The sequence below is a fragment of the Dipodomys merriami genome, unplaced genomic scaffold, assembly GCF_024711535.1.
Source record: "Dipodomys merriami isolate MVZ:Mamm:240054 unplaced genomic scaffold, mDipMer1.0.p SCAF_3, whole genome shotgun sequence".
Taxonomy (NCBI): Eukaryota; Metazoa; Chordata; class Mammalia; order Rodentia; family Heteromyidae; genus Dipodomys; species Dipodomys merriami.
The window spans coordinates 61,634,771-61,653,955 of record NW_027204492.1 but is presented as its reverse complement, the minus strand read 5'-3'; the positions used below and the strand labels follow the sequence as shown (position 1 = coordinate 61,653,955).

The window sequence follows — 19,185 nt, the reverse complement described above, 5'->3', positions numbered from 1 at the left end:
TGATGAGTAAAAAATACATTATATTTTGTTTTTGTTTTGTTTTGTTTTTTAGAATGTTTGAGAGTGAATTTAATATGAATTTAACAAATATTAGGGAAAGGTAAAGTTTAAAATGAGACTGTGTAATAATGTTTGAGAAGAAATTTACTCATTACCTTACTTACATAACTGTAATCCCTCAGTACAGCATATTTACAATAAAATTAAAAAAAAAAAACAAGACTGTGTAGATAGAGCTTACAAATTGGCTCCATTTATGGTAGATTTCCAAGCCCATAAGGTCTGATTTTCTCCTTTGTAATCTCAAAACTTCTCTAAGTTCAAGCACCCACCACTTCTCAGTTTGGTGGGTGCTAGGGCTGGCTAATGATAACTAATCTCATACCATGAGTGGCAGAGAACTGGAAAGTTGGCAGGGTGGCGGGAGGTAGAGGGAGTCAATAGTATGTAATGTGCATTATATTTTCAGGAGGAGCAGTGACCCAGCAATCCCACTTTTGGGCATTTACCCAAAGGATCACAAACAAGACCATACTAAAGCTACCAGCACAACTTTGTTTATTGCAGCATTATTTACCATAGCTAAGATATGGAACCAACCCAGATGCCCCTCAGTAGATGAATGGATCAAGAAAATGTGGTATATATACACAATGGAATTTCTATGCCTCCATCAGAAAGAATGACATTGCCCCATTTTTTAGGAAATGGAAAGACTTGGAAAAAATTATATATTTTGTTTTTTGAGCCTGGCTTATCTTACTCACCATAATGGATGGCCTGCAGTTCTATTTCCATGCAAACCACATAATTTCATTCTTTATGGCTAATAATATTTCATTGTGAACACGTACAAATTTTCTTGACCCAGTCATCAATTGTAGGGCACTTGAGCTATTTCCGTAGTTTGGCTATTATTAATTGTCTGCAATGAAGGGTATGCCTCTATTATGTACTGACTTACATTCCTTCTAATAATTGCCCAAAAGTTGTATTGCAGGATCTGTTTTTGAGGATTTTCATACTGATTTCTATAGAAGTTGCACTGGTTTACAGCCCCACCAGCAATGTATAAGAATTTTATCACTGATCCTTGCCAGCATTTTTTTCTTGCTGATAGTCTTTCTGACTTGAGTAAGCTGGAACCTTAAAACTTTAAACATTTTTTTTACTAACTTCAAAGAAATACTAATGCTATAACTCCAAATTGGTTCCTGTTATTTTCATTTTCAAACACTATCTCTCTAAATTTACAGAAGCTTCAAATCTTTTGACACCAGCAATCTTTTTTAAAGATTTTTATTATGAAAAATACTGTACAGAGGGGTTATAGTTACATGAGCAAGGTAATGAGTACATTTCTTATCCAGCATTGTTGCCTCCTCCCTTTGTTTTTCCCTTACCAGCCCGTCCTTCCTGCTTCCTCAGCTACACCCCCCCAAACCCCCCTCCCCACCTAAATTGTAAAGTTCATTTTTCGACATAACGTCTTGTACATCTCATTGTTGCACATACCATCTTGTACATCTCACTGTTGCAATGGGTCAATCTTTATCCCTATTTAAACTATTTGTTTTTTCCCTTCCCCTCCCCAAATCATACAAACATCAAATACAGTGAAAACAGAGGTTATACCATGGGGGAGGGACATACAAAGCAACAAAAGAATCACATGGTACCTTATAAATATGTTAGAAACAATAGCAAGGAAGAAAAAATTTATTTGTGTCCTTATCTTGGAGTTCATTTCTCTTAACATCATCTTATCTGACCCTTTCTGCTTGTCCCAGAAATATACTTGTTATTGCAAAAGAAAATCAAAATAGAACTTAGAAAGTGGAAAAACTTCCCATGCTCCTGGATTGGAAGGATCAACATCATGAAAATGGCAATACAAATACAAGGCTATCTACAAATTCAATGTGATACCTATCAATATTCCAACCTCATTCTTCAATGAAATAAAAGAAGAAATCCAAAAATTCATGTGGAACAATAAAAGAACCCAAGTAGCAAAAAAGATCCTTAACAGAAAGATCAGTGCTGGAGGAATATTCAATACCAAATTTCAAACCCTACCACAAAGCCATAGTAATCAAAAAAGCTTGGTACTGGCACAAGAACAGACCTCAGGACCAATGGAAGAGAATTGAAAACCCAGAAATGAGCCCACAGACCTATAGCCACCTAATCTTTGATAAGGGAGCTAAAAAATAATAGAATGGAAGAAAGACAGCCTCTTCAGTAAATGGTGCTGGCAAAATTGGTTAATCACTTGTAGAAAATTAAATTTAGATCTTTATATATCACCTTGCACTAGAATCAACTCCAAATGGATCAAAACAGACACCCTGTAAACATTACAGGACGGAAAAGGAGAAACTCTAGGTCTCCTTGGCACAGGATGAAATTTTCTTAATATATACCCAGAAGCACAACAAATCAAAGAAAGTTTGGACAAATGGGATTGCATGAAGTTGCAGAGCTTCTGCATGGCAAAGGCTAGCAATCTTTTTTTTACTTGAATTTCTGTGTCTGGTGTCTTACCTCTCATACCAAAATTGTGTAAGTACCCACCTGATATTGTCACAGTTGTTACGAAACCTTAGGTTTAGCCAATGCTAATTTAGTTTCTTCTTTCTATCAGCTTACTTAGTTATACTTAGTTATACAGAGAGAAGATTTCCTTGTTACAGCTGCATGTATGTTATATCTTTCACCAAATTCCACCCAATCTCATCTCTATCACTCTCCCGGCTCCTCTACCCTCCAAATACCATCCCAAACAGGTTTTATTACTCTATTTTTCTTAGTTAAAACTTACCTATAGCATCGTGAAAACAATATTATTTATCATAAATGCTGTTTGTCATAAGTTGATGTAGAATATATAATGAATAAAATATACCTGTTTTTAATGTACAACACTATGAAGTAATAGACATTATATATATATATATATATATATATATGTGTGTGTGTGTGTGTGTGTGTGTGTGTGTGTGTGTGTATAGACATGTACTTTACTCTCTTCCTCTGCTTCCTCTCCTATTTCTTTGATTTTGACCCATTTTTAAAATTGGGATAACAAAAGACCCCTTGAAGATTTGTACTTTGATTTATCCTGCCCTTATGCAAAGAAGCACAAAACATTTTAATGTCAGCACCTGGTCATTAAGACTCGGCAGGACCTTAACCAGCTCATTCATTATAAGTGGCTCTGATAGTTTCCAGGCCCAAAACAAACTAGCATTCTTATTAGGAATTAGGGTTTGGCCCTTAATGTAGAAACATTCCTACCAAAACCAAGATCCTGACTAACACTCATTTTAAATATCCGAATTGTACAGCTTTCAAAAACCAGGGTCTTCTAGAGGTCTACAAAAAGTGCTGACATCTGTTTGGAGATTAAATGTGTGGAAACAGATCAAACCAAGTTAAGTCCTGTCAGAAGAACCCTAAATTATCACTTCCCTTCTCAACTTCCCTCTGGAGGAAATACTGAGTAGATTTCTCTGAAAGACAAACAGAACAAACACATCATCCTTTTCCCTTTTGTGAATTAATTCTATGCTGGAACCCTCTTAAACTGTGTCTGCAGGATTCTAAACAATAGAATAAGTTTCAGGAACTTAATTTCCTTTCTTTCATTTATTTTGAGTACCCAGTCATCCTTTAGAATCTTGAAGCAACAGCCAGGTACAAACACGAAAATGTAAATGACAAACTCATTGTTTTCAAATAAAAGGGTATGTTTTGGTGTAGTTTATTGGTGGCATTTCAGAATATATACTCTTTAGGCAAGAGCAAAAGAAGCTGTCTTAAGAGACAGCTGAAGGTATGTGGTGTAGAGAACAGGACTCTTACAAGGCTACGAACAAAATAAGAGGGGTTAGGAGAGTTTAAAGAAGTTCAAAGAAAATTTGCAAACTAAAATTGCATTCTTGTGAAAATATAAAAGAGGCTATTTTTGTCAGAACTTCTTTTTTTTTTTTTTTTTTGTTTTTTTTTTTTGGTCGGTCATGGGGCTTGAACTCTGGGCCTGGGCGCTGTCCCTCAGCTCTTCAGCTCAAGGCGAGCGCTCTACCACTTGAGCTACAGCGCCACTTCCTTGTCAGAACTTCTTAAAATCAGTTCTTCTCCACCGTTTTCCCTAAGGGTGTTTGTTCATAGGCTATTTGTTCTCACATACAAAACTTACCTTCTACTTTTTTTAAATTAGCTTATATTAGTTATACAGGGATCAGATTTCATTGTGAAATCTGCATATATGTTATCTTCCTCATTGCATTTCACTTAGTCTCATCCTGTTACTCTTCCTGTACCCTGAAAGTACCAGCCCAAAGAAGTTTCATTGCTCAGTTTTTATAGTTAAAACTTACCTTTTTATGTTGAGATATGAGGGATTTGTTCATTTATTAATTGCTTGCTTATTTAGTGCTTACTGTATACAAACACTAAGCATGGTGCTAGGGATACAGAGATATATTATTAGACATGTTTTCTTCCATCAAGAAACTCGTAGGTTCACTACAGACCTATAGCCATCTAATCTTCGATAAGGAAGCTAAAACAATAGAATGGAAGAAAGACAGCCTCTTCAGTAAATGGTGCTGGCAAAATTGGTTAACTACATGTAGAAAACTAAAGCTAGATCCTTATATATCACCCTGTACCAGAATCAACTCCAAATGGATCAAAGACCTTGAACTCAAAGCAGACACTCTGAAAACATTACAGGATGGAATAGGAGAAACCCTAGGTCTCCTTGGCTCAGGTCGAAATTTTCTGAATAGAGACCCGGAAGCACAACAAACCAAAGAAAGGTTGGACAAATGGGATTGCATAAGATTGCAGAGCTTCTGCAGGGCAAATGACATAGCTGGCAAGATCAATAGAAAGCCCACCGATTGGGAGAAGATCTTTACTAACCATACAACGGACAAGGGTCTCATATCTAAAATATACTTGGAACTCAAAAAATTAAACCACCCAACAACAAATCCTCAAAGAATCAACTGCCCAATAAATAAGTGGGCGAAAGACTTAAAGAGAAGCTTCTCTGAAGAAGAAACAAGGATGGCCAATAGACACATGAAGAAATGTTCAACATCCCTAGCCATAAAAGAAATGCAAATCAAAACAACATTGAGATATCACCTCACTCCAGTTAGAACAGCAAAAATCAAGAACTCTAACAACAACAGATGCTGGAGGGGATGTGGACAGAAAGGAACCTTACTTCATTGTTGGTGGGAATGTAAACTTGTTCAACCACTTTGGAAAGCAGTATGGAGGTTCCTCAGAAGACTTCACATAGAGCTCCCCTATGACCCAGCAATCCCACTTTTGGGCATTTACCCAAATGTTTACAAACAAGACCACACTAAAGCTACCAGCACAACTATGTTTATTGCAGCACTATTTACCATAGCTAAGATATGGAACCACCCCAGATGCCCCTCAGTAGATGAATGGATCAAGAAAATGTGGTATATATACACAATGGAATTCTATGCCTCCATCAGAAAGAATGACATTTCCGCATTTGTTAGGAAATGGAAAGGTTTGGAAAAAATTATATTAAGTGAAGTAAGCCAGGCCCAAAGAAGCATAGGTCCCATGGTTTCCCTTATTTGCAATATCTAGTATAGGTATGAGTCAAGCGGAAAAGGTCAGATAATGTGATGTTAGGAAAATGAACCCTTAAATATGTATTTTAATGTTTTCGTTTCTTTCATGCATGTGTTTCTAACGCATTTATAAGATTATTTCTTTGTTGCTTTGTATGTCCCTCCCCCACAGTGTAACCCCCACTTTCACTATATTTGATGTCAGTATAACATGTGGAGGAGATGGGGACAAACAAGCCGTTTAAGGATTCAGGTGGACCTGTTGCAACAATGAGAAGTACAAAATGTCAGGTCAAAACCAGCTTTACAATGTCGGTGTGGGGGGGGGGAAGGGGGTATAATTGGGTGGGGGGAGGGGGGTAAAATTGGGTGGAGGGAGGGGGGAGGCGGGGAAGGGAAGTGAAGGGTAAACAAAGGAGGAGGCTGCAATGCTTGGTAAGAAATGTATGCATTATCCTGCCCATGTAATTGTAGCCCCCCTGTACAGTATGTTCTCAAATAAAATAAAATACAATTAAAAAAAAAAAAAAGAAAAAGACAGGTACATTGTGAGAGGAAAAAGAAAGGTACATTGTGAGAGGAAAAAGAACTATTTCTAAGATTTCAATAGATACTACAAGTAAAATATTAAAAGTATAAACATTTTAATGACTATTTTATAATTTTTTTGTTTGATTGTTCAAATTTCCTTCATAAGTATCAAAAATTAGATGTTATTGAAGGATTTCTTCATAAAGGTTTTATTTCTTTTACCAAATCATACAATTAAACTATGCCTTCACAAAAAAAAAAAAAAAAAAAAAAAGAAACTCGTAGGTTCAAAGTTAAAATGTTATTCTAGGCAAACCTGGTGACATTTTTATTCAAATTAATGTTCAGTTGAGGCACAGAAATGTCGAGCAAACTTTGGCAGCTTAGGTGTTAACTGAGAAGTTTGGGAGTACCCTGAAATCACTTCCTCAATTTTCTCTAATCCTAAAATAGGTCCAGTGGTGTCATTGGGTGTTCCAGATTACAGAGTTACTGAACACACATTAAAGCCAGAATCTGTGTTCTATTCATCTATGAATACTCATCATGTAACAGATGATGGTAACATATGCTTATAAAAAGCACTGACTTTTGAAGTGTATAAAAAGGAAAAGATGGAATAACACTGCCGGTTAGATAGACCACACTCTTAGTCTCAAACATATGTGCTTACAGGTATTGACATACTACATTTCTCTTTTGTCATTGTTGAATCCTTCAGTTTCACATCACACTTTTTCTCCACCTGCAGTGAGATAGTTTTTCACCAAGAAGCTAAAAAAGACTGTGCAGCTGATGTGCAACCAAAACTGGCTGGACATGCCAAAGTGAATTTTTTTCATGTTGTTTATGAATAGTAATAAATGAGTCAATGTATGAGTATTCCTCTATGCAAAATTTCATGTTGCTTATATAAAATGTGAAAAGTAAACAGAAAGCAAGTATCCTTCCTGTGAGAAAGGCAGCATGTAATTTAGTCCAAATCAACAGTTCTGGATCAACATACTGTGAAATTCTGCTTGAATTAGTTATGATGTATTACTTTGAATAAGTTTCTAGAGGAAGTTTTTAAGCCTTTGGTAACTGATTTATAAAATGAATATACTAATACTTATTTAAAGTTGATTGTAGACTTATTTGAAATATCTATGTAAAATTCTCATTTTTGACCTAGATTTGAGTTTTCTCAAAAACTCTTTTTAGTATTTTGGGTAAACAAAGGAGGAGGCTACAATGCTTGATAAGAAATGTACTCATTATCTTACCCATGTAATTGTAACCCCTCTGTACAGTATGTTCACAATAAAAAATAAAATAAAATATATTTAAAAAACTTTTTAGTATTTTAGAGGTGTTCAGTAAATGTTTGTAGAATTAATTAACAAAGTAAGCAGATTTGTAAAGAAACAAAAATAAATAAATAAATAAATAAGAAATTACCCTGACTGGTTTTCCAAGGAACAAGATAAAAACAAATGAATAGTGTTTGTATTTTAATAAGCCTTACCCCACACTGGCAAAAATCTCTCATTCTCAAATAAATTTCTAAAAGCCTAAATTACCTGACTTATGCACACATATAAAAGCTTTAGGATTCAACAAGGAAATACAATTCAGTTTTTAAAAATACTTTGAAGCAATTTAAAGATAAAAGAAAATTTTCTGAGCCAATGTGGTAAGTTTGAGAAACAGCTTACAGGTGTCTTGAACATTCCTCAGAAACTGTAATGAGTGTGAAACAGTGCTCCCACAATTGAATTTCACAGAAATGTCTGACAGGGCCTAAAGTCAATTAGCATGTTCTGGTCTGGTTAAAACACCAAGAAATTTAGGCCAATTGTTCTAATCAACCATTTCCACAAGTGTAATACAATGACACATTTCTCTGCAGTGATTCTCATGGTTTAATGGGACTGAAAAGGAAAACATGTTCAAAGGAAGTGAGAAAGCCTCCTTACTCACCCCAAATGGGTGAATGAGATTGGAATTTCTCAGGCTACTTTTCAGTCAGAGGAATCTGAGCACAAGGGAAGAGTGGCTTGAAATAAAAGTGTATCAAGGAATAATTCATACCAGTCAGGGAAAAATAATCACCTTAGGAAGTTTGATTATCTGTATCCAATGCATTCTTATGGACAAAATAGATTTAGGTTATTAGTAAACCATCCTTGAGCTTATTTTTTTAATTTTTATTGTGAAAATACTGTACAGAGGGGTTACAATTACATGGGCATGATAATGAGTACATTTCTTATCAAGCATTGTAGCCTCCTCCTTTTTTATGTCCACTCTCTTTCTTTCTTTCTTTTCTTTCTTTCTTTCTTTTCTTTCTTTCTTTCTTTCTTTCTTTCTTTCTTTCTTTCTTTCTTTCTTTCTTTCTTTCTTTCTTTCTTTCTTTCTTTCTTTCTTTCTTTCTTTCTTTCTTTCTTTCTTTCTTTCTTTCTTTCTTGCCGGTCGTGAGGCCTGAACTCTGGGCCTGGGCACTGTCCTTCAGCTCTTCAGCTCAAGGATAGCACTCTACCACTTGAGCCACAGCACCACTTCTGGCTTTTTCTGCTTGTGTGATGCTGAGGAATCAAACCCAGGGCTTCATGCATGCAAGGCAAGCACTCTACCACTGAGCCACCTTCCCAGCCCCTGTCTATCTTGAGAGTAGAATCAATTACTTACTCATTATTGTACCACTGGACTGAATGCTTATAAGAGCTTATTTCTCAGTACTTGTTATTTACTTTTTAAAATTTTTATTTTGGCCAGGCGCTGGTGGCTCACGCCTGTAATCCTAGCTACTCAGGAGGCTGAGATCTGAGGATCACGGTTCAAAGCCAGCCCAGGCAGGAAAGACTGTGAGACTCCTATCTCCAATAAACCACCAGAAAACCAGAAGTGGCACTGTGGCTCAAGTGGTAGAGTGCTAGCCTTGACCTGAAGAGCTGAAGGACAGCGCCCAGGCCCAGAGTTCAAGCCCCACGACCGACCAAAAAAAATTTTTTTTTTGTAGTAAAGGTGCTGTACAGAGGGGTTACATTTACATAAGTAAGGTAATAAGAACATTTCTTGTTGAACATTGTTACCCACTGCATCATTTTTCTCCACTATCCTTTACCCCCCACTCCCTTGCCCTGAAGTTGTAACATATGGAAGGAGGTTTTGTTGTTGTTGATGTTGACCTTGTTGTTGTCAATGTACTGTATCAAGCTCTTTCTTTTTATATCTTTTTCTTTTTATCTTTGGCTTATCTCCAGTAGTCACTGATTTTCATTTGGGTACCCTGCATCTTGTATATATGGTTATCTGATTTGGGAAAGGGAAGGGGAATAACAAAATGGTGAGACAAGGACAAAGGGTGAACCTATTTCCTTGCCTTATACCATCATTCAGCCAGTAAAGCAGGCCCAGATACACTGCCTATAGAGTCTATCTTCTTTCTCTGTCTCCCAAATCAGACACAAAATCTAGATGTTACTTCCTTTGTAACGTTATTCAATCCAATTCTTTATGTAAACATTAATCCTACTAGTCTACAAGGACTTGGGGGTCTCCTTCTTTTTGTTCCTCTTTCATACATACTTTGCCCAACCTAGTGTGTTGATAGAAAATAGGTTATAGAAATTTAAGAATTCTGTTTCCTCATCGTGATAATTTTCATATCAATCAGTGATGTGTAGTTACTTCTTAATGGTGGGCTGTGAGATTCTAAAACTTTCATTCTCATTCCTTCCTGCTTAGACTAAAATTTTGCATAATGAGTCTGCAAATTTTCTTCTAATTTTATTTTTGTCAGTTGTGGGGCTTGGACTTGGGTCTGGGCACTGTTCTAGAGATCTTTTGCTCAAGGCTAGTGCTCTACCACTTTCAGCCACAGTGCCACTTCCAGTTTTTTGAGTGGTTAATTAGATATAAGAGTCTCTTGGGGATTTTTCTGCCCCAGCTGGCTTTGAACTATGATCCTCAAATCTCAGCCTCCTGAGTAGTTACGATTACAGGCATGAGCCACCAGCACCTGGCTTGCTTGGTTCTTAAAATGATAATTGTAGTGTTTTTCCTTCTGTCTAAGATGCTATAATGGTGATGATGTTGATCTGTTATCTATTTCTATTTACCTATCTTTTCATCTATCATTTATATCTGTTTTCTATCCTCTTTCCCCAAAGAACTTTGAAGGCAAACTCATAGCAACTATGTAACATAAGATTAATATTAAACCATTAATCAAAATCCATCATGTTTTTCTCAGAATTTCAAGCACTTTCATGAGTGCATTAAAAAGCTCATTCATTAAACCAAGATCTACTATTTCCCGATTTAGAGGAAAAGGGGAGGAAGACTGTGGTAGGAGCATGGAACAAACATACAAAAATAAATTAGCTGAAATATGGCAGATACAAAGGAGAGCTCAATAATATAATTCCTTAGAAATACTAACTCATAATGCAGCAAAATGAACACCAGACATCTGGTAATTGCAAGAAAAGGTGGTAGGACCAAGGGGAGAAGGATAGGAAAAGGAAAAGAGGAAGGAGGAATGCAGTCATAAAATTCAATGCATAGTTTACAAAATTAAGAAAATTGAGTTAAGGGTTAGTTGGGATGGATGGTGGAGAATGATGAAAGGGGTGTCATTGATCATGATTCATTGAATTTATATACTACTTTTTTGAATGGCAACTCCTTTGTACAATTACTTAAAGATAAAAATAATTTTAAAAAAGGTACAAGGAATTTGAGATATTCAATTTAGCCCAGATTATGCTAGAAAGTAATGAGGGGAAATTATAAGCCTAATTGGCTACTCAGTCTCATTGTTTGGAATCTCTTCTATATTATTATCTTACCTATTTTCTAAACCACCTGAGTTCCTCATTACTTTCTTTTGATAGAGTATTAACACAGACCTTCTTAATAAACTAACCCACATCCTGATCCTCTGTCTTAGCCCCAACTTTCAGTTGTTCATGACCTGCTCATACACTCCTCAAATCCTTATCAATTTATTCTTGGGTTAATACAATAGTCCTTACTGTTTTTCTAGCCTCAGACAGACACACCACTGTATCTGTAAACTATGTTCAGATTATTTATAAAATAATATATTCAATTAGGTTTATCACTAATCCATATGGCTCTTATAATATGGGAAAAAATGTGTGTCATCTAGTCTGACATCAGTTGATTAGAAATTTACAAGATCAATATGTTAAGTGAAGTAAGCCAGGTTCAGAAGGGCAAAGGTCACATGTTGAGATGATAGACCCAAAAGATAAATACATATAAGAATCCTTGTCTCTATTTAAAACATTGATAAAAATAAAAACTAATAAATAAACAAGAAAATGTTCTCCAGATATTCTATGCATATGAAGGAGTCAATAGATAAAAGATCTCTGATTTCCCAAGTATTTATTCCTGTTCTTTTATTCTGTACAAGTGTGAATGTCTATATAAATTCCAACCACCACATATTAAAGCACAGATCCTTCATTGATTTATGCCTTCCTCATCTGTATTGCTCATTTCATCCTGAACAACAATATTGCCAAGTCTATCTTTAATAATCCACCCTGAATCATAATAAATAAAACCAATTTCAGGTCCAGTACAGAATTATTATCACTACAGCATGCTCTCAATACATGTGGTACTGAGCAAAATGATGCAGGGGAATATAACTGGCTTATGATGAGAAAGGAAATTGATTTTCATTGTAGTCATTGACTAAAAGCATAGCTTCTATCTGCTTTTAAAATTCAGTACCAGATGTTGTTATGTCATTATTCAATGATTCATTGCATTTGAATATAGCAACATCTAGTTGAGAATTATTTATTATTTTTAGAGATAAGTATTGAGAATTGCCATCTTGTTTCAGAATGGTCCAGGTGACCAAATTTAAATGTACTTGAGGACCATACAGTCAAAAGAAAAGAATGTGTAGTTTTATATAATTTGTCAACTCATAGTACTATAGTGCTATTTATTTTCTAGGTTAAAGACAGTTATATCAAAGTAAGGTATGCATCTATTATGAAATGATTTGCTTGGGAAATTTTAGGTACATAGTCTCAGTAGGCAGCTGATATAAATTAACTTGCTTGTACAGATTTGGTACAAAGGTCTGGTAATAAGATTCAAGTAAGTTTTAAACATGGCTTATTGGGAGGAGCTCACTCTAAGTGTAGACAACCATTTCTAGAAAGCTGCAAAAGGATCCGCTTCATAGTCAAATAAACTACAATTATCTGTCTCTCATTAGCAAAGAAATGTGTTTTAGTTGGAAGTCTATTGATTTTAGATTAACATAAATGTTTTCAATAAAAATAACAGAATTATCCTAAAGAGATAGAAATAGTTCTTTCCTTCTTTTGGTCCTCATTCATGAACTAATACTTGTGTAACTGTTTAGCTAGTGATTTCTATGAAAATAATATGTTTTTATTCAATTGTGTAAATACAAAACACATATAGGATTATATGAGCACATATAGTCTGTGACTAAAGATAGCAAAATGAAACTCATGAGAGAGTGTTGAATAATGAGACAGGGGAGCTGTGCAAAGTGAGTGAAGGATTCAATCAGATTAAATTGCTGTATATGCATGTGTGAAATACCACAGCAGTGAAACTCCTTGGAACAGTTAGCATCACTTAAAAAAAATGGATGACAAGAATGCAAAACAGGTCCTGTACAAAGGGTTGGTACTAGTGGGAGGGGAAGTGGTGCATGGAGACAGGGAAAGAAGGTGAATATGATCAAAATATTTTATAAACATGTGAAAATGGAACAAGTAAGCTTTGGGGAAGGAGTAGAGGGATGTGGGAGAGTGATGAAGGCTGTCTGATCAAAAAACATTGTATACATACATGGATGCGTCAAAATGAACCTCCCATGCACAACTACTTGGTGCTCATGAAAATGTGTGATGAAAAGAAAAGTATATAATTGCTTCCAGGTGAAACAGCATTGTACTTGTAATAATGCTTGGCTTCAATTTCAAATCCCATGTGTATTTCACATGGTCACTTTTGCATCACACAACCCTATGCAGTGGCCCTGGCTTTTCTTACCTTACTTTCTAAGCTAAACCCTTGTTAATGCCTCATAGTTTACAACATTGTGAACATTTGATTTTTCTTGTATACTACAAACATAACAAAGAAAACTATTGTATCTAAAAGGAAACGACAAAATAAAAGAGCCCCTTAAAATCTTAGCTACTCAAACTACACATATATTCAAGTAGTTAAAAACAACATTTAGAGGAGACAGATTTTTGTCTCAAAGCTCTGCTTTTACTGCACTTAATGAGGTCACTCAGATGAACATTTGTTGTATAACTGTTAGTGAATCTTTCCAATAGTGTCAATGTCAAGATCATAAAGTTTTGAACACTTATCTTGGGAATCTTTACCACTACTAATTCTGAACAATTTTTATCCATTTTACTATTCTTCTCCTATAGTTAAGGCTAATCAAATAAGACATTCCCAATATAGTTTTAAAAGTGAAATACATTAAATTCAATGTTTTCAAAGATAATGGAAGTAAGACGAAATTGTAACCCAAAAGCATGTCTCAAAGAGTACACTTAGTTATGTTTGTGGGAGACATTGGTTAACACAGCTTTTTTTGTGACCTCATATCATTCCATTTTGGTGACCAGTAAGTTTTGCCTTAATTGTCAAACATTTTCCTGTTATTTCCATCTTTTATGCTCATAACAGACAATATGGCAAAATAGAGCAATGTGGACTAAACACTTCAATATGGCTTGGAAATACTTCACCCAGCCTGTTTGAAAGACACATTTGACTCACACACATGCATGAGCACACACAGAAAAAAGGAAGAAGAAAGATTATGATAAAGTAAGAAGGGTGTGTTCATAGCAGGAAGCTCAGTACATTTTTGACACATTCTTTGCAAGCACCATGGCAAAAACACATGACCTTTCATGTCATTAGATGGAAATGACAGTCATTGCATCCCTGGGATCTTCTGAGATCTGGAAATACAGCATCTTCTGTAAGTTTATCAAACTGATAGCCTTCAGAGTACTGCAAATGGATTTCCCCAAGGAATATATGCCTTGATCATCTGAAGAAGAGGTCATGGTAAGGAAACATATATAACAGATAAACAATGGAAAAAATCAATGTATCAAGTGATATTTGTTGCTTTAAGATTAAAATTTTAAGTGATTTGGATTTTAAATTTATCATTAATTTTTAAAGGGCACAGTAAAATTCTAAAGGCTGAGGTTTTTTTTTTCATACTCCCCACTTGAAACTTTTGGAGTAGACTGAGAAAATGATGGCAAATACGTGGCAAATTAAAGTCAGATCCTCTGTTCTTGATTGAAGAAGTGTACAAATCATGGAAACTCTGAATTTATCAAAGCCAACATTTGAATTTTCTTTGCCCACAATATCCTCTGAGGGGAATGCTTTTCTAAACAACTGAGTGATTCTGACGAACAGTTCTACCTCCCATTAGAGGTAAACGATTTTGTTTTTTTTCCTGTTTTGCTGAATAAACCAAGTTACTTCCTCTTGTAGCTGTACAAGCCTGCAGATCTCTACAGGATATCTGGGTAGAAAGGGTAAGGTTCTTGGCTTTCTCTTCATACATTCAAAAATAGAACTAAAATATCTCTGTGCAGTGAAAACGACTGTGTGAAATTTTGCTACTTCCACTGAAAATGTAATTCTGAGTCTGTTAATATCTTACCTTTAAGGGGGATGTATTGTAATGAAGAATGGAGAATCCAGTGAGGTAATATCTATTTATAAATTTAAGTGGTTAAAATGTTCAGTGAAACTGCTGCATGCTTTTGAGAGGAAATGTGACTGTCAAGATAGAAAGCTCCTTTCTCTACAATTGAATGTGCCATTGAAAAAAACCAGGAGTCCAGGGTTATATCAAACACTGCTCTTAACAATTCTCTGCTAAAATTAAGATTGTGGTTGATTAAATGCATTTATTTTAGTGTGAGCCATGGGAGAAAGTAAACTTCAAGGTTTAAGTCCATGGTTTTTGTCAACAAAATTTTCAGCAGCATTCAAATAGTAAATAGATTTAAATGCCTAAATCTTTTTGTAAGATGAGACTTGACATGTTTTCTTGGACTGGGACATTTTCCATGCATGCATTCTCTGGTGGGACATGTTGGCTTCAAATAGCACAAAAGGATTTTCATCAAGCCCTAGAAGCTGGCACAGCTGTCTGGTCTCAATGGAGCTGATTCTCAACTTACGGTGAACATTTCTTTGGATGTATTTTTAATTTGAGAACATGGGAAACTTTTTAGCAAAGTGTTCCAAGTATTTTTGCTGTCTTTGGGGGAAGGAATTTCTTCCATTCTCTTTACTTGAAGTAATAAAGCAGTTGTTCTTTTTTTATGTATGCTAGTTTCACGCTTGGAATTTGATTAAGTATGTAAGATGATTCACAATTAGATAAAATGATATGTGATCCTAGATACATTAGTGATACATTCTCATACCACTATCTTCTCATGACATGAACAATACCGTGTTATTTTGTAAATACTGAATTCCATTACATTAAAGAGTTGGAGTTATAGTTCTCTTTCAGAAGATACCTCAATTAAATTTTTCTATGAACTATTAGGAAAAAAGAATTTATTATAGTACTATTGTTTCCAGAAACAAAATGAAACTAACAGCTGTAGACTACATGAGCATGACTCACAGGATGGCACTATCTGCCTATTATGGTTGCCAAGTGGCACCATAATAATGTTAGATTTTGAGAGAGGTTCTGCCTAATCTCTCTGACCACAAGTACTGGTGGAGTTTTCCTATGTGGAAGTAGTTCCAAGGTGACTGAGACTTGGGAAAGTATATGAAACCAGGCAGACTAAGCAGCTGCATGGCTCCGGGGGTCTTCCAGAAGATCTGAGGTCAGCAAAACCCCTTGGACTGACCAGCCTTAGAAACTAAGTTTTGGAAGGATTATGAAAAGAAGACATCTACAGCGGACTGGAAAACTCTGCACAGAGTTTTTTTTTCTCCCCAATTCTTTCTCCCATCCACCAAACTAATTTACTGAGATGTAGGGTGTTTTTTTAGCCAGCTGCTGATCCTGGATGAAGGAAGAGGGAATTAATCATTTATGTATCACCAGCAGTAAACTGTATCCCTATATTAGTGCTTAGTAGGAACTAGACATTTGCTGAATTGTAGAGCTCCAGGGGGAAGGAGGGGTTGCTGTTGGCAGATTCTGTGCTGATATCTTGTTTTCTGCAGCTGTGTATGTGGGTGTCCTAGAAGGCTGAGAGATTATTCACTAGAACATGAGATATTTTTGCATTTGGTCAAAATTATTGGTCAATATTGGAAAAAATAATACTTGTCTGTATTTTCTAAGGTTATAAAGTGATAACATAGCACTAGAGTTAGATGTGCAAATTGGCCACTGCTTTAGTATATTATTTTGAGGCTAGGTAAAGGCTCCCTCAACCCGATGTGTCTCCTTAGGTCTCCTTACATTTCTATCTCTATTGAAAAATTTCATTATTAGTAATGTATTACTAGAGGTTGTTTACTGTTTCTTTAAATTCTCACTTTTTTTTGAAATTCAAGCATTCCTAATAGAGGTAAGAGATTCAGCTAGTGGAAATCTAGTGAATGTCTATATGAGTTAGATTTATCAATGAGCTGTTAAATTTTCCCAAACAATAAAGGGTCATACTTCAAAAGGTATAAGTTATTGAAAAAACTCAAGGGAGCAAAAAGGAAAAAATTGGGGGATAATATAAAGGGAAATTTGCTGACTTCACATATCCTGTCTACTTATCAACTAGGGTATAGTTACAATGTATATGTTTCAACAACCTGCAGATCTACATGTACATAACCTAGAAAGGAGCCCATGTCAATCATTGAAATTGGTTTTTCTTTTTGATGTTTGGAGGGATTAATATTACTTCTTAAACTTAATTCCAAGTATGATGTGAAACATTATAATACTTTCCAAAAATATCAAATTTAATGATCTATTTAATTTTTTCATTTACCTTTTTAAATTTTTGGGAAAGATTCTTGTTAGCATATGGTAGTTTGCACATGGAGGGTTCATTTTCACCATTCCATGTGTTTATAAGGTACCCATTCAAATTCATTTCCTCATCCCCTATACCTACTTTTTAAAACAATTTCACCTGCTTTTACTGTTCCATTTTCACATATGCATATTCTACTTTGATCATACATCCTTCATCCCTTCATCCAGATGAACTTCTTAAAACTTATTTTAGTTGACAAATAATTGCTTATATTTATAACACACAATTTGATGTTTGGTCTATGAATATGTTATAGAAAGATTTGATAAAACCAATTAACAAATCTATCACCTTATCAAATCTATCACCTTACAAATCTTTTGTCAATTGTGGGGCTTGAACTGAGGGCCCAGGTGCTGTCCCTGAGCTCTTTTGCTCAAGACTAGTGCTCAACCACCTTGAGCCACAGTCCCACTCAGTTTTTGAGTGGTTAATCGGAGATAAGAATCTCTTGGAGCCTTTTCTGCCTGGGATGGCTTTGAACTGCAATCCTCAGATCTCAGCCTCCTGAGTAGCTAGGATTTCAGGCATGAGCCAGCTGCACCTGGCAAACCAATCTATTCTTTAAGCAATGGTTATCTATATATTATTAAGCATGGTTATCATACAGAGAAATTGATCACTGAAACTTTTCTTAACTTTATATTCTTAGCCTCCAGTCTGTTTTTATGAAGTTGGTGTTTTTTTATTGTGCACATTGTTGCTCTTTAGATAGCATTTACTTTTCTGAACATAGCTTATTTCACTTAGAATCATGTTCTTCATATACACTCATGTTCCTGTGACACGATTTCTTTCTTTAATGTTATATAGTATTTCAATGTGTAGATATGCCAAATTCTCCTTTGGAATTCACTTACTCATGACTAGTTAGGTTGTTTACATATTGTGATTATTGTGAATGATTGTAGAGTGAAAATGAGAGTGTAGGTATGTCTTTAATTAACTTATTTCAATCTCTTTAGATATACACTACAATTAAAATGGATGGATCATATATGCTTTCTATTTTTACCTTTTGAAGAACATTCATATTGTTTTCTAATGTCTATGGTAATTTATGTTCCCCTCAGAGCTCAGACAACCTAGGCTTAAAACTTCCTAAGTGCCTCATTTCAGAGCTTGCATTGGTGGAAGATTCAGTTTGTTGTCTGCAAACTGACTACATGTTTGCCAGAGAGTATTTTGAAGGTTTAAAATTGAACTTCCTAAAGCCAGATACCAAACAAAACCAAACCAGAAACCTATTTCTTTCTTGTGAATTATATTCATGACAGTGAATAACATGGGCAGTAAAGATTTGGGAGATTATCTGATGGTTTCCTAGAACTGTATTTTATATGAAAACCCTGGTGACTCTTAAAATTAGTTTGTCTATTGAGCAAGCCAATTGTGCTTTAACATCTCAGTAGGAAATCTTTTAAAGATTGTATTTAGAAATGTGTTGGTCCCACAAAAATTGAAAAAAAATTGATACTATTGCTAACTATATGGATTCATCTCAAACTCACAAGTTATGAATGCAGCCCCTCAAATTGTCCTCTTATTTCTGATGCTAGTCACATGTAGTGGATCTTCATGTTACTCACACATCTGTGTGATTTGGCTACAAAGCACTCCTAAGTTTTAAAAATTTGCTGTACTAGGTCCTAGATCTCAGGGAAATGCACTACTTACACTTAGTGGCTCACTACAAACTGTATTACAAATTACATTATTATTATCTCAATATTCCTTCTTTTTCCATTCTCTAGAAGTTGGTAGTGTGACATGGAAGGATAGGGGCTGAACACTGCAATTCTCTGCTTGACATGTTACATTTTGTTCATTCCATTTATTTAATGGACATATGGGTCATTTTTCTCTTTTGCTGTTATGATAGATACTATTAATAACATTAATGGAATGAAGTTTAGCATGGATGCATTTTTAAT

At 35.2% G+C, this 19,185-nt stretch overlaps 1 protein-coding gene across 7 annotated transcripts in view; it reads left to right on the top strand.

Moving 5' to 3' along the window:
* LOC138840219 (putative P2Y purinoceptor 10) overlaps positions 1–19,185 on the top strand; it is a 120,967-nt gene that overhangs the window by 70,092 nt on the left and 31,690 nt on the right. Inside the window, exon 1 of one of the 7 annotated variants that reach the window (XM_070040144.1) lies at positions 14,161–14,187. The exons of 3 other annotated variants lie outside the window; for them this stretch is intronic. The gene's annotated coding sequence lies outside the window, so the exon portion shown is untranslated. 3 more of the 7 variants (XM_070040138.1, XM_070040141.1, XM_070040139.1) reach the window with 3 other exon arrangements.